At 37.7% G+C, this 13,107-nt stretch overlaps 1 non-coding gene across 1 annotated transcript; it reads right to left on the bottom strand.

Annotated features, from left to right (window-relative positions):
• Positions 1 to 5,679: 5,679 nt before the first annotated feature.
• LOC138149307 (U6 spliceosomal RNA) lies at positions 5,680 to 5,786 on the bottom strand. The gene has a single exon (XR_011165282.1). It is a non-coding gene; the product is annotated as a U6 spliceosomal RNA (small nuclear RNA).
• Between the last annotated feature and the right edge of the window lie 7,321 nt (positions 5,787 to 13,107).

Genomic DNA, 13,107 nt, shown 5'->3' with positions numbered 1-13,107 from the left:
CCTGATTGCTTGTATTTTTTTAGCCTTCTCTAGGAGGTGTTTAGTGCATAACACCATTAGGGCATTAAGCCATCACCAGATAATCACTTTGGTCATATAGCTACTGATATGAATTAAGGAATCAGGAAGCTGAAGCTCTTACAATCATGCCCAGTTACTAAAAGCTAAAGTGACTTGCCTGGTATTTGAGATTGTCTTGCTAAATCTGTCTGAATAGCTGTGACATAAGCCAGAGTCCTCAACACAAAGAAAACCACTGTACCAGCCCTAATTGGCACAACACAGAAATGAACATAGATAAAAAAGCTCTTTGAAAAAGGTCAGGGTGCTGATAATCTTCCATTATTCAGGGTTGCCTCGCCAGCTGTTAGGAACAGATCCGGGTTCAGTCTCTGTTAACACCAATCTTTGGGAGGCAGTGAGATGAAAATAAAAAGGATCAACCCAGCTTCTGAGTGCATTCACCATTCCAATTCTATGTCAACTCACTTGTTCCAGGACTTCCTTCACCTGACAGGGTTAGTGTTGTCACCAGGGGCGCATGAGAACTGAAACTAAACTATAAAACAAGGAAAATCTGAGATATGTCAGAGGGTCTGGCACAAGAGAAATGATTCAGAAATGAAGAGAGAAGAAAATGCATTAAACTTGGCAGTTTCCAAATTCTCCTAGTTCAAGTGTTTTTATCTGTATCAAGCAATGTAGCTTTCAAATAAATGTTGTTAAAAGCTACGTGCTTATTTTATATATGTATGTATGCATGCATGTATACATATATGTGCATGTGTGTATATACACATATGTGTGTGCAAATGTATACCTACATGTATATATGTGAAATGATTGATATAGAACACTATATTAAACTAAATTTAGTCTTTACTTAAATTAATGTGTACCTAAAAACATGCAAATAAAAATTTAAGTATGTCCTGTGTTTACTCCTCACATGACAAGAATTCTTGAATAACAAAGATTCACTATCCTTCTGGGCTTATTGGATCTCTAGAAAGAGGCTCCATTCACATGCTATTATATTCTTCTTCTAGGAATTTATGCATGGCAAGTACCTTCTGCCAGAGGTGGAGCACTTCTGGTACAGAGTGCTTGAATGTGTTGCTAGGTGCTGTCTCTTAGGATTGGAAAATCATAGATTTAGAATTGGAAGGAATCCCAGACAGCAGAACTAGAAATTGACTTCAGATTCTATTGGATGACGACTTATCCAATATGTTATAGTGAAGGTTCTTTTCACAAAAGGGCTGGACAATATGCTTCTGAGGTCCCTTCCAGGTCTCAGATTCTCTCAAACTGTCCTCTAATTTTAAAAGCAATGAGCCTGATTTCTTTCATGCTCAAGGTTTTCTCTGCATCACTGCTTTCCTTTTTCAAAGGAAGGATCATGGGGCCCTGGGTGTGTGTTATTAATACTTCTAAATGATAATAATGTAAAAAACACGAGCCTTAAATAGAACTTTTTTTTTTTTTTAGTGGAGGAAACATTTTACCAAACATAAAGCAAAAGACTATCGGACACATTTGCGATACTGGGTTTTGTTATTCCTACAGAGTAAGTTCCAAAATTCCCATAATTCCTAGTCACTGGACAACATTTCCCTGGGGAAATAGGCCACAGCTGCTCCCTTCCCCCATAACCTTGAGACATATTGTAAAGAATGCAAATCAGTCCATATTCCCCTGGCAAATTCTTCTTACTATCTAGAAGCCATTTGATCCTGCTCATAAAGAAAAGTCTTAGACTTTTTTCAGTGGGATCTCTGTGTGAAGTAGCCCAATTTAGTAAAATCTCTGGGGTTTTTTGTTGTGGTTTTTTTTTTTTAAGTCAGGCTGCTTGTAAATAGGCCAGTCAATGGCTCTGTGACTAGTATGTGCTGCTGCGTCAGAATCAGGCTGAAAGATTAGTGAGCTGTGGGAATCCAGATGTATCAGTCTTCCTCTCATGGGGTTGTCTTAATGAACCACAGCAAATGCGACTGACTGAACCTTTCAGTCACAACCAATTCAGTCACGGTTACAGAGATATGGCCCCTGTGCCAGTGATTTAAAGCAGGTTAGAACTGATGATTCAGCTTTGCTAATAAAATATAGGCCATATTTTAAGTAAGCACTTTGGCTCTCTACTAAAAGAGAGTTCTCTGAGACTCTAGGGATAAAGTCAAACTAAATTTCCCCAACTTTCATTAGCTCTGGAGTTATGACCTACTATAACATACAGGATTCTGATTTCTTTATCAGTCTTCCAGCAGAAAACTATGACTCTGGGGTGGCTAGGTGGTGCAGTGAATAGAGCACCAGCCCTGGAGTCAAGAGGACCTGAGTTAAAATCTGGCCTCAGACACAACACAAAAAAACTAGCTTTGTGACCTTGGGCAAGTCAGTTAACACCAACTGCCCTACCTTCCCCCCTCCAAAAAAAAAAAAGAAAAGAAAACCATATCTCCTTCAGTATAAGATCAGATTTTTTACTAGCTTTATTTTCTTTTACATTCATTCTAAAAGACTCCCTAGGAATTTTCTCTGTCCAAAAAAAAAAAAAGTAATACAACATAAAAGGACCAGTAGAAAATCCTGGGATCAAATCCTGTCTCAGACACTTACTATTTGATCAAATTTATTACTGAAACAAGATTCTGGTAGCTCTTATCTATGGACTTCCCATGATATTCTCCTTCCTTTCTCATTGAGTTCAGTGCCTAGAAAACTAAAACATTCATATTTACATTCATATTAGTGCTCCCTCAAATACTCTGACTTCCCAGTTTCTCAATCTACTCAATCCTAATTACTTAATTTTCCATTCCATCTTTACAATACAAAGAAATGGTCAAATATTTAATATTAGCATCACCCACAACTATTTTATTACCATATTCATGAACCCCAAAGTTCCTTTACCTGATCATAATCTTTTATATACCTTATGATTCCTCACCTTGTTCTTTGTCCTCATAGTGAGGTCTACTTCCTTCTCCCCTTAGTCCTTTCCCAGCCATTACCTTTTTACTGGCTGTACTGTAATCTCCTTTCTTCCCTGTCTTGACCCTTGAATGGAAATTTCCAACTCTACACTATCCTCTTTTCCTGAACCCTTTGTTCTGTTGTCCTATTGCTGATCACACTTTGCCAAACTTCAATTCTGGATTACTCCCACCAACTGCTTCCTTTACTCCTATTCATGACCTATTGAACAGAGCTGAAAAGAATCATGAAATCACACTTATGTTGGCACCATTTAAAATTTATGTTACATAATCTCACCTGGGTACTCACTGCAAGACAATGCTTTTATACCTGCCTAATCAATTCATTATACCACTCAACACAGTGACTATTTCTTTTTTACCATGCCCATGTACTTTTTCATCTCTCCTCAAGTCTCCCATTGTACCCCCTTCCCCTATTTTCTAAGCTGAGAACCTTACTTCATACTTCACCAAAGAATTCAGGTCATTTTTATAGAGCTCTTCCCATATTATCTCTTTCATTCTTATATCATGCCACTCATACATCTCCTCTCACCCTTTTGCTCATCACTCTGCTGTTAAAAAAGGTAGTCTCTCTCAATACCAATGCAAATCCTTCCACATGCACCCTTAATCTTATCCTCTCTAATACTTTCCTCGATACCAGTCTCTACTTTCTTTAATCCTTAATCTCTCCCAGTCACCCTGCTTCCTGCAAACATGTCCATGACTTCTTCCATCCTTTAAAACCCCACACTTTACTTGACCATCCGCACTAGCAAATGCCTTCTGTCTCTCCTCTTCTCAGCTAAACTCCCTGAGAAAAACATCCATACTCTTATTTCTACTTCCTCTACTCTCACCCTCTTCTTAATTTTATGCAGTCTAACTTCTGACCTCATCATTCAACTGAAACTACACTCTCTAAAATTATCAGAGATCTCTTAATCACCAAATATAATGACCTTTTCTTGATCGTTATTCTTCTTAACCTCTCTGAAGTCTTTGACACAGTTGATCACTAATTCCTCCTGCATACTAGGAGGTTCTTCTCCAGGTTTTCAAACCACTGTACTCTTCTCACCTTAATCTTATCTTTCTTACCACTCCTCAATTTTCTTTGCTAGTTCTCCATTCAAGCCACTCCCATTAATCCTGGGTGTCTCCTAATGGTCTATCTTGAGTCTTATCTTTTCTCTCTATTACATCATTTGGCAATTGCATCACTCTATTGAGCTCAAATTCCCCATCAAAAAATGTCTTTTGGACAGCTTAATCCATATGTCCCCAAAGCAACTCAAACTCAACATGTCCTAAACCGGTCACTATCTTTCCCAAAAACCCTCCCCTTTTACCTCTAGGATCAAATATAATATCCTTTTTGTGGCATATAAAGCCCTTCACAACCTGACTCCTTACCTTTCCAGTCTTCTTATATTGTACTTTACTCCCATGAACATCTACCAGAAAATTAGCCATATTTGCATACATGCTATTCCTTTAACCCAACACTGTATCTTCTGTCTCCATTCCATTGCCTGACCATCAGCAATGCCTGGAATCTTCTTCTCCTTCATGTCTCCCTCTTACTTACCTGGCTTCCTTCCTTCAAGATTCAGCTCAAATGCTTCTATAGGAGGTATTTCCTAGTTGTGCCCATCCCACTACCTTTCCTCTGTGATTACATTCAAAGGAATAGAATGTAACATAATATAATATGATGTAACTTACTATAAGTATATATAACATAGTCATTTGTATATTGTCTCCCGCTTTAGAATGTGAGCTCCTTGAGAGCAGGCAAAGTGTTTTTGCCTTTCTTTATAACCTGGGTGCCTAGCACAGTGCCTGGAACATGGTAAAATATATGATAAATGTTTGTTGACTAGCTGACACTTGAAAAATCACCTAATTTCTCTAACCCTTAATTTCATTACCTGTGAAATTAGATAATATTACCTGCAGCATTTTCCTCACAAGATTACTTTTTTAATGAATTAATGTATTTAAAAGCTTTTGCAAACCTTAAAGTACTATATAACTGTCTTTCTTTCAAAGTAATAACAGAAATCTCAGTCTCATCTTTTTGTGAAGTTCAGATTGAAATGACCCTGAAAAAAGGGGTTACTCTGCTATTATTCTTTCATATTCTATTGTTATTATCATCATTATTTCATTATCTTCTCATCTCTTTTGATGGAATTCAAATAGAAATAGTTCTATTAGAAGTCATTCTCATGCTATTATTTTTTAAATATTTTTGTACTACTTCACAAGAACATAAAATAAGTAATTTTTGAAGTTGAATAAAAGTATTAGGATATGAGTTTATCTTTAGTAGGCTCACTGAAAGTATTGTCATTACACCACAGTAGCCAGCAAGAAAGACTATTATGTACCTTATCCTTTTCCCACACATGTTTTTGGTCTCCTCTGATAGGACTCAAGACACTAAAATTGTTTATGTCATGCAGCTTAGAAATTATGAATATCTGAAATGGTAACATCTATGGAGACAGCTAGGGGGCACAGTGACTAGAGCATTGAACCTAGAGTGAGGAAGGTCTGAATTCAAATATGTCTTCACTTACTAGCAGTTTGACCATAGGCAAGTTATTTGACTCCTGTCTCTCTCAGTTTCCTCAAATGTAAAATAGGGATAATAATAACACCTCCCTCCTACAGTTATTCTTTTTTCAATATGGAACATTTCATGAATGTGCATGTCATCCTTGCACAGAGGCCATGCTAATCTTCTCTATATTGTTCCAATTTTAGTATAGGTACTGCCAATGCAAGCACCTCCTACAGTTATTCTAAGGATAAAATGATATAATATTGATAAAAAGCTTTACAAACCTTAAAGTGTCATATAAATATATGACTATATAAATGTAAGAACTACAAGTATTAAAATGTTGTCCTTAAATTTTGAAAGAATTAAGGAAAGAAGGAAAGATAAGAGGAAGGGAAGAGGGAGGCTCAAGCACATCCCTGATTAATTGAATTTTTGTAGGTTGTGCTATTCCTGTTTGGTTATAAGCTGCTCCATAAAAGCTTCTTAAAGTCATGGGCTCTGTTATATTTCATCATTGTTTTTTCCAGGATAGGAAATTGCAACTTTGCATCTCTGTCTTGGAGTTGGATTGTTTCAGACCATGTTTCACATCTCATCCAGCCATCCACTAAGACATCAGGGCTTACCCAGCTTGAGATCTTGCCATCTTCCCTACCACCGTATAAAGACTTCTTCCTCCATCCCTTTTTACTCTTGTTCTTGCTCTAGAAAGAGAAATCAATTCAATGCTAGCATAGCCACTGAAGAGAACATGACACTCTGTTGTCCAATGGCTCTACTCACAATCCCTGTGACAGTACTCTCCCCCCAAAAAATATTTCCCTTTCCTGGGTACCCTAGGTGTCATATTATAAGTGTCCATATTAGAATCTAAATTCCTTGGCAGTAGGTACTCTCACTTTTTTATCTGTATTTGTAGTTTGCCAAGAGAAAGGTAAATTTTGATTATCTTTATTTAACCTTGATGGCCTATTTTTCTAGCCCCCTATTAATAACACCTGCAACTGACAGTTACCTTCAGCCTCTATTATTTTATTATCATTGACGTCTTGTTCAATTCCCAATCTTTTCCAATTTTCCTTAAAGAAAGCATCAGAGAGAGAATCCTCCTTTCTTTTACCTTCTTTGTGTTCAAAGTTCATCTTGGTAATTTTGCATCAACTCACCAAGTTCTACATTTACTTAGGAGCAAGTCTCCTTCAGCATTTATCATAGACTATTTCCTTCTATTTCTTATATAGAAATTCAGGCATTATAGGAGCAATATTCTAATCCATTTCCTCTTGCACACTAAACTGCCTTTAGAGACATTGAGACCAACCTATTGTCATCATTTCCTCATTGCCTGAATACAAAACAGCCAGGAAGAACTCCAGGGCTTGGTTGATAGTTAGTTGAGGCAAGAGAATTTCACTTAGCTGAATATATTCTAGGTATTCTCAGTGTCTATCTTTGCTGAATATGCATATTCAGCTATGGGAAAGTAAATCTCTTTTTTTTAATAGTTAAATGACCTACAAATATCTCATGCTATTTCAATATTGAACCTAAACAACCAGTGGACTAGCTTACCCCACAACACATGGTATCATGAAATTAATCAATTTCTCTTTCACAGCTATTCCATGAATCAATTAGTAAATCAATGAAAAATGATTTATTATGTTCTTTCTACTGTCTGACAATATGCTAAGCATGAAGAATAAAAATAGAAGTAAGCAAGATAGCCCCTGCCCTCAAGGATCTTAAATTCTAACAAGGGAAGACAACATATAAAGGGAAGCTAAGTTGGAAGGGAGGGCACAATAAAGGCAAATGACTTGGAGATGACTGGGAGGTGGCTTCTTGGGCCAGGCAAGATAAGGTGAAAAATAACCAAGCACATGGCCAGGCTAGACATCTGAATGCTATATGAAGCATGGCCAATTTGGACCCTGATCGATGTAGACTAGGTGAGTTCATATTCATTTGCCTATCAAGACAGAGCATCCTTAGGGTAGGAATTACACAACTGAGTGGATTCAACTCCAAATGAAATGGGGGCATGGTTTCTGATGGTCCCATTCAAAGAGTGCTATTCCACATGTGGAGAAGTGGGACAATGGTTGGACCTATGACAGGATAGGTACAATATACAGCAGAATGTTTGGTCTGATTTGGAGCAAGTTAGATATTGCAGATGTTAATGTAATCAGAACCAGCCTCTTATCTGGGGATAGCTGGAGCAGAAACAAAGCAAGCTGGAGACAAGAAAGTCAGGACACAAAGAGAAGTTTAATTAATTTCTGAGTGAGGAAAATGATATTCACAAATGGAAGCCCCACCTCCTAAGGAGGGTGTAACATGTACCAAAGGCATGTCTTATATACATAAAAACAACAAGCAAGCTGTGCCCTGAGTTTGGCATAACAATAATCCTTGTACTTTCCAATGATTTCATCGTCTGGCAAAGTGTATTACTTTAACCAGCACCAGGCATACTGTAATGCCAAGCAAAGGCAACTTTCCAAGGTTCAAATTACCAGCATAGGTGCTCTCCATTTTATTCAGTGAAAAATTAAGAACGGAGAAAAACAAAATATAGCATCATTCAAAATACAGCATTCACCAAGTATAATTCAATAATCTCCAAGTACTACTCCACCTCTAGACATTATAATTCATTTAGTCAATCCCAAAGATCCTCTTCTAAGTACTACTTCACCCCTAGGCTGTACATTCATTTAGTCAACCACAAAGCCCCCTTTCTCAAATGGAGATTAGTTTCCAATCATAAGTAAAGTACATTCATTTGTTCAATCACAGAGCACAAAAAAGTCAAAAGTTCCCCACCCTTGGATCACAATTGAATCTACCCCAGAGTTACAACAAGCTTAAGCACAGCATTTAATACCCAAAGAGAGGTCTTTTCTTCATCTTGACAGGAGGAAAGTTCTCAGCAATCTTTGTTCCTGGGGAGACAAAGCTTAGCAAGACCACAAAATACATTGCCAGTGTCTTCATTAATTCATTCTCTGTCTGCAGAACAGTCCTAGGACCCCTGAAAACATTAGCAAAACTCTCTTCCAGGATTTCTGTAAACATACAGCAAGAAAATCCTTCTTCAGGGCTTCTGAACCAACAGCAAGATTCCAGAACCTCTGCAACAACAGCATTGGCCTTCACCAGTGGACAGAATTCACTCTCTGTCTGCAGAACAGTCTCAGGAGCTCTGAACCAATAGCAAGATTCCAGAACCTCTGCAACAACAGCATTGGCCTTCACCAGTGGACAGAATTCACTCTCTGTCTGCAGAACAGTCTCAGGAGCTCTGAACCAACAGCAAGGTTCCAGAGCCTCTGCAACAACAGGACTGTCTTTCACCAGTGAACAAATCTGGCAAAACAACATCAAAACAGACAAAGTACCAGCATAACAGCCATGTCTCCTCAGTCCTTGGAAGCTCTGGGTGGCAGCTCTCAAAAGTCCTGGGCAATTCAAACTGGCCCTCAGCAATCCTCTCAGTCTCTCTCTGCCTCCAAGATGCTGCTTCCAAAAAGTTCTTCTGCCTCTCTCTTTTCTTGTGTCTCTCTAAATTTACATCACCAACTCCTCCCAGTTCAGCACTCTCTTTTCACATTAACAAGTCCATCAAACAAGTGGGATTCATGAGCTCTGGGTTTTAACACAATCAATCCAAAAACCAAACCAATACAGGGGGATCTTTAAATTCCATTACTATTACATGTACACTGAGGAATTCAGCTCCCTCTACTTCCCAGGGCCACACATCACATATTTACAATCCCTATTCCTTGTCACTAAGTACTGCAGTTCTGTTACAATCACAGAACCCTGATTCTGCACCCTGTAATCAATCATGGCCCCTAAGGACTTGATATAATACTGTTCCCACAGGGTCCATAGGAACTCAAGACCTAAAAATGATTATTTCATGTCCCAGACCACTTAAGGCTTTTCTGTATATATGACTTGTCTTGGGGGGGGGGGGATAAGGGTCCATTTGTAAACATCATTTTCCTCTCTCTGAAGTTAAACTTCTTTTTGTGTCCTGACTCTCCTGTCTCTAGCCTGCTGTGTTGTTGTTTCAGGCACCCCCAGGTTAGAAGCCTGTTCTGATCTGGTTGGCATAGGCATGAATGAAATTAACAAGAAAGAATAAACCTTTAAAGCAAGTTCAACTCCCTGATTTTAGAAGTGGAGACAATGAGGCTCAAAAAGGTAGCTTTCCTCTCAGAGAACTCAGAGAGGTGATCTTCCTAACATCATATGTGTAGGAAGTAGAAGAGCTAGGACTAGAATTCATATCTTTTTAGTCCCTCTCTTTGCCTGTACACTAGAAGTCCTATATAGTATAAATGAAATGATGTTTGCTTCCTTTATCCTCACTGGTCCTGCATTGCTGGTCTATGTGCTATTTCATCAAGAGCAAAGCATGTCTATCCATTTGTTCATCCTGCTGATTCTTTGTAGTACTTAATCAATGTTTTTCAAAGTAGAACTACAAAACTACTAACACTTTCAGAAATGCTGCTTCAGCACACATGTGAACACAAGGTAGTGTAAGATTAATAGTTTTGCCTGAGAAACTGTATACAGTACAAATGGATGCTCTTCAAATAAGAATCTAGAGATGGGGGTGGGAATGTATCTGCCTTTTGGGCTAGATGAATTATTTCCTTCTGCAGTATAAGCAGTTCAAAAAATAACTATTCTAAGCATCTACACACACTTAATTTTAAATCAGTTTCTTGTCAAGTAGATATGGGTAATTTTTTTTTTAATTCTCCAAATCCCACTCCCTCCCCAATCTTCTGAAATTAACCAGAAAATCTTGTTAGACTAATTTGGATTGAATCAAATCATTAGTGTAAAAGCACTGTCAGTGTGGAAACTTCCTGTATGATGTAAATAGACAGCTTGTCTGTAATATAAAATCTTAGAGTTGCCTAAGATGTTAGAAAAATTGTTCATAGTCATGCAGACAGCAAATTTCAGGTAAAGGACTTGAACTCAGGTCTTCCTAGTTCTAAGACTTGCCCTCTATCTGCTATTCCACACCATGTTGATTTATGTAAATTAAATATCAGGTAGGAAGTAAATATTAAGTAGAAATGTTTGGTGTGTTCTCTTTGAAAGGAACAGGAATATAAAATGTTGAATGAAGCCAAAGTTTCATTTCAATTAAAAGCTCTAACTGTCCTTTGAGATTATCTAATTTAATGATATCATTTGTTAAGTAATTTGTCAACAACCAGGCAAGGGACAGATAGCCAACCCAGGATTTGATCTCAGGTTCCAAATCCAGTGCTTTTTGTAGTCCACCATTCCATTGAGAGTAATCAATCTCATGGTTTTACTTTGTTTGGTTTTGGAGAATGATTAAAATTCAAATTCCATGAGGAGATATCAGCACCATGGCTAGTGTTTGTGGCCCTGCTGAGACTTTATTCAGTAGAAGAAATGGTGCTATTAATACCAGTAGCTTTCATTAGACTGACCCACTTTCTGTGTGTTTGGGTGATCTGGGTTGTTCACATAATAATATTAAAACCCAGGTGAGTTTACAAGAAGTAGGAAAGGCAGCATTTCTTTGTTTGGGTTTCTCAAGGAAAAGTTTCACTAATAGGAAATTGTTTTTACATTTTTTCCCTGATGCCTGGTTTGTCTACTCCTTATTCAAGTTTCTAGTTTCACCTGGTCATGTTTTATATCATTCCTATGTAGCAAGGAGTAAGTTGCAGCATGGTTGGCTGATGATTTTGAAACTTCAACCTCAAGCTGTGATTGGAAAGCTTCGACATGCTGGCATAAATATCCTATATCTCATACTTATCTATGGTGAAGTCAGCTATCCAGCTATTCAGAACCTGGCAGTAACTAGGCTAAGGTCAAAAGTTAAAAACCATCCTAATTGGATGTTGCTTTGAATAAGTACATATTTGTCTGCTTTATACTATTTTAAAATATGTGAATTTTCTCTTCCATTCCTTTTCCAAAGATTATCTCAATTATCTAACTGAATGGGACTTACCTAATAAACAAATGTGTGGATGAAAATCCCAGATAAATAAACTGTATATGATGGATCACCCTGCTATCAATATGCTACTTGTTTTTGGTGGGGGAGCATTTGCTTTTGTCACTAGCCTTACAAATTGTGGGACTGTGTTGTTACAGTGAAATAGCTCTGAGTTATTAAATGACATTTTTTGGCTATTCAAATAACTCTATTTTGTTATGTTGAATTCCACAGCTTGATTTTGGGGTACTGGCTGGACAACATACAAATGGAGAGGTCCAAAACACTGCAGGATGTTACTGGAGAAGAGAAAGTCATCTAGACTTTCCTACCACTTCACATGTATACATCCCCTAGATAAGTCCTCACTCTCTGAAACATCTTTGATTGTTCCTCTCCTTTCTTCAAATTTCTACCCTCATCCATCTCCATAGTCTTTTAATCTTTTCCTGTGTATCACACATCCTACTTCTTCATGATAGACATAATTTTCTCCTATTCATAACCCTGTCATCTAATATACAGGTCTCTGTCTCTAGAATACAGGTCCTAGTCTCATTAGAAATATATTATGGGGGGCAACTAGATGGTGCAGTGAAAAGAGTACCATCCCTGGAGTCAGAAGGACCTAAGTTCAAATTTGGCCTCAGACACTTAACAGTTACTAGCTATGTAACCCCAATTGCCCTGCTTTCACCCTTCCAAATAGACAAAAAAAAAAGAAGAAAAGAAATATTCTGGGAAAATCAGATTATCTCCTATAATTCAATTTTACTTTAATCAACACAAGCCCTTAGGGGCTCTGGCAGAATGAAGGCTCCAATTATGAAAGGCACCATGTGTAGGAGTAGACACTAAATAATTTGGGGGTGTCCTGGAGCCAGCTCATACAGGTCCATGAGAGCCAATAGTTAAATTTTCATTGTATTTTCACTTCAGTGATCTGTTATTTTATTGTGTTCGTTTTAAAATGTGATAGATATAGTATTAATAATTAAGATTAAACTTAAAAGTGTGTCATGGTGGGGCAGCTAGGTGGCACAGTGAATAGAGCACCTGCCCTGGAGTCAGGAGGATCTGAGTTCAAATCCAGTCTCAGACATTTGACACACTTATTAGCTGTATGACCTTGTGCAAGTCACTTTACCCCAATTGCCTTGCCTTCCTCCCTTCAAAAAAAAAAGATGAAAAAATGTATCATGATTTTTGATTAATCAGCTGTTAAATGTTTACCAGCATATCCTTGGGATGTTTGAAGGTGTTATGCTATCATAGAATTTCAAGCTAAAAGGGACCTTAGAGATTATTCTAATCCAATTCCATCATTTTATACATAAGGAAAATGAGGAGTTTAAGTGACTTGGAAATATAGAACCAGGAATCAATAGAACCAATATTTGAACCCAGACATTCTGAGCCCATACCCAGTATTCTTTTCAATTAACATGGGAGTGTGTTTCCGGCAGGAGGGAAATGAACTTAGAAAAATGCAAGTCAAATGCCATCTATTCTACACGTTATCT

This window comes from Petaurus breviceps, unplaced genomic scaffold (assembly GCF_028583685.1).
Source record: "Petaurus breviceps papuanus isolate PSGF00001 unplaced genomic scaffold, PetGlider_PUasm1.0 90845, whole genome shotgun sequence".
Lineage (NCBI taxonomy): Eukaryota > Metazoa > Chordata > Mammalia > Diprotodontia > Petauridae > Petaurus > Petaurus breviceps.
The sequence above is the reverse complement of the archived record's forward strand: the minus strand, read 5'-3'. Positions and strand labels throughout refer to the sequence as shown.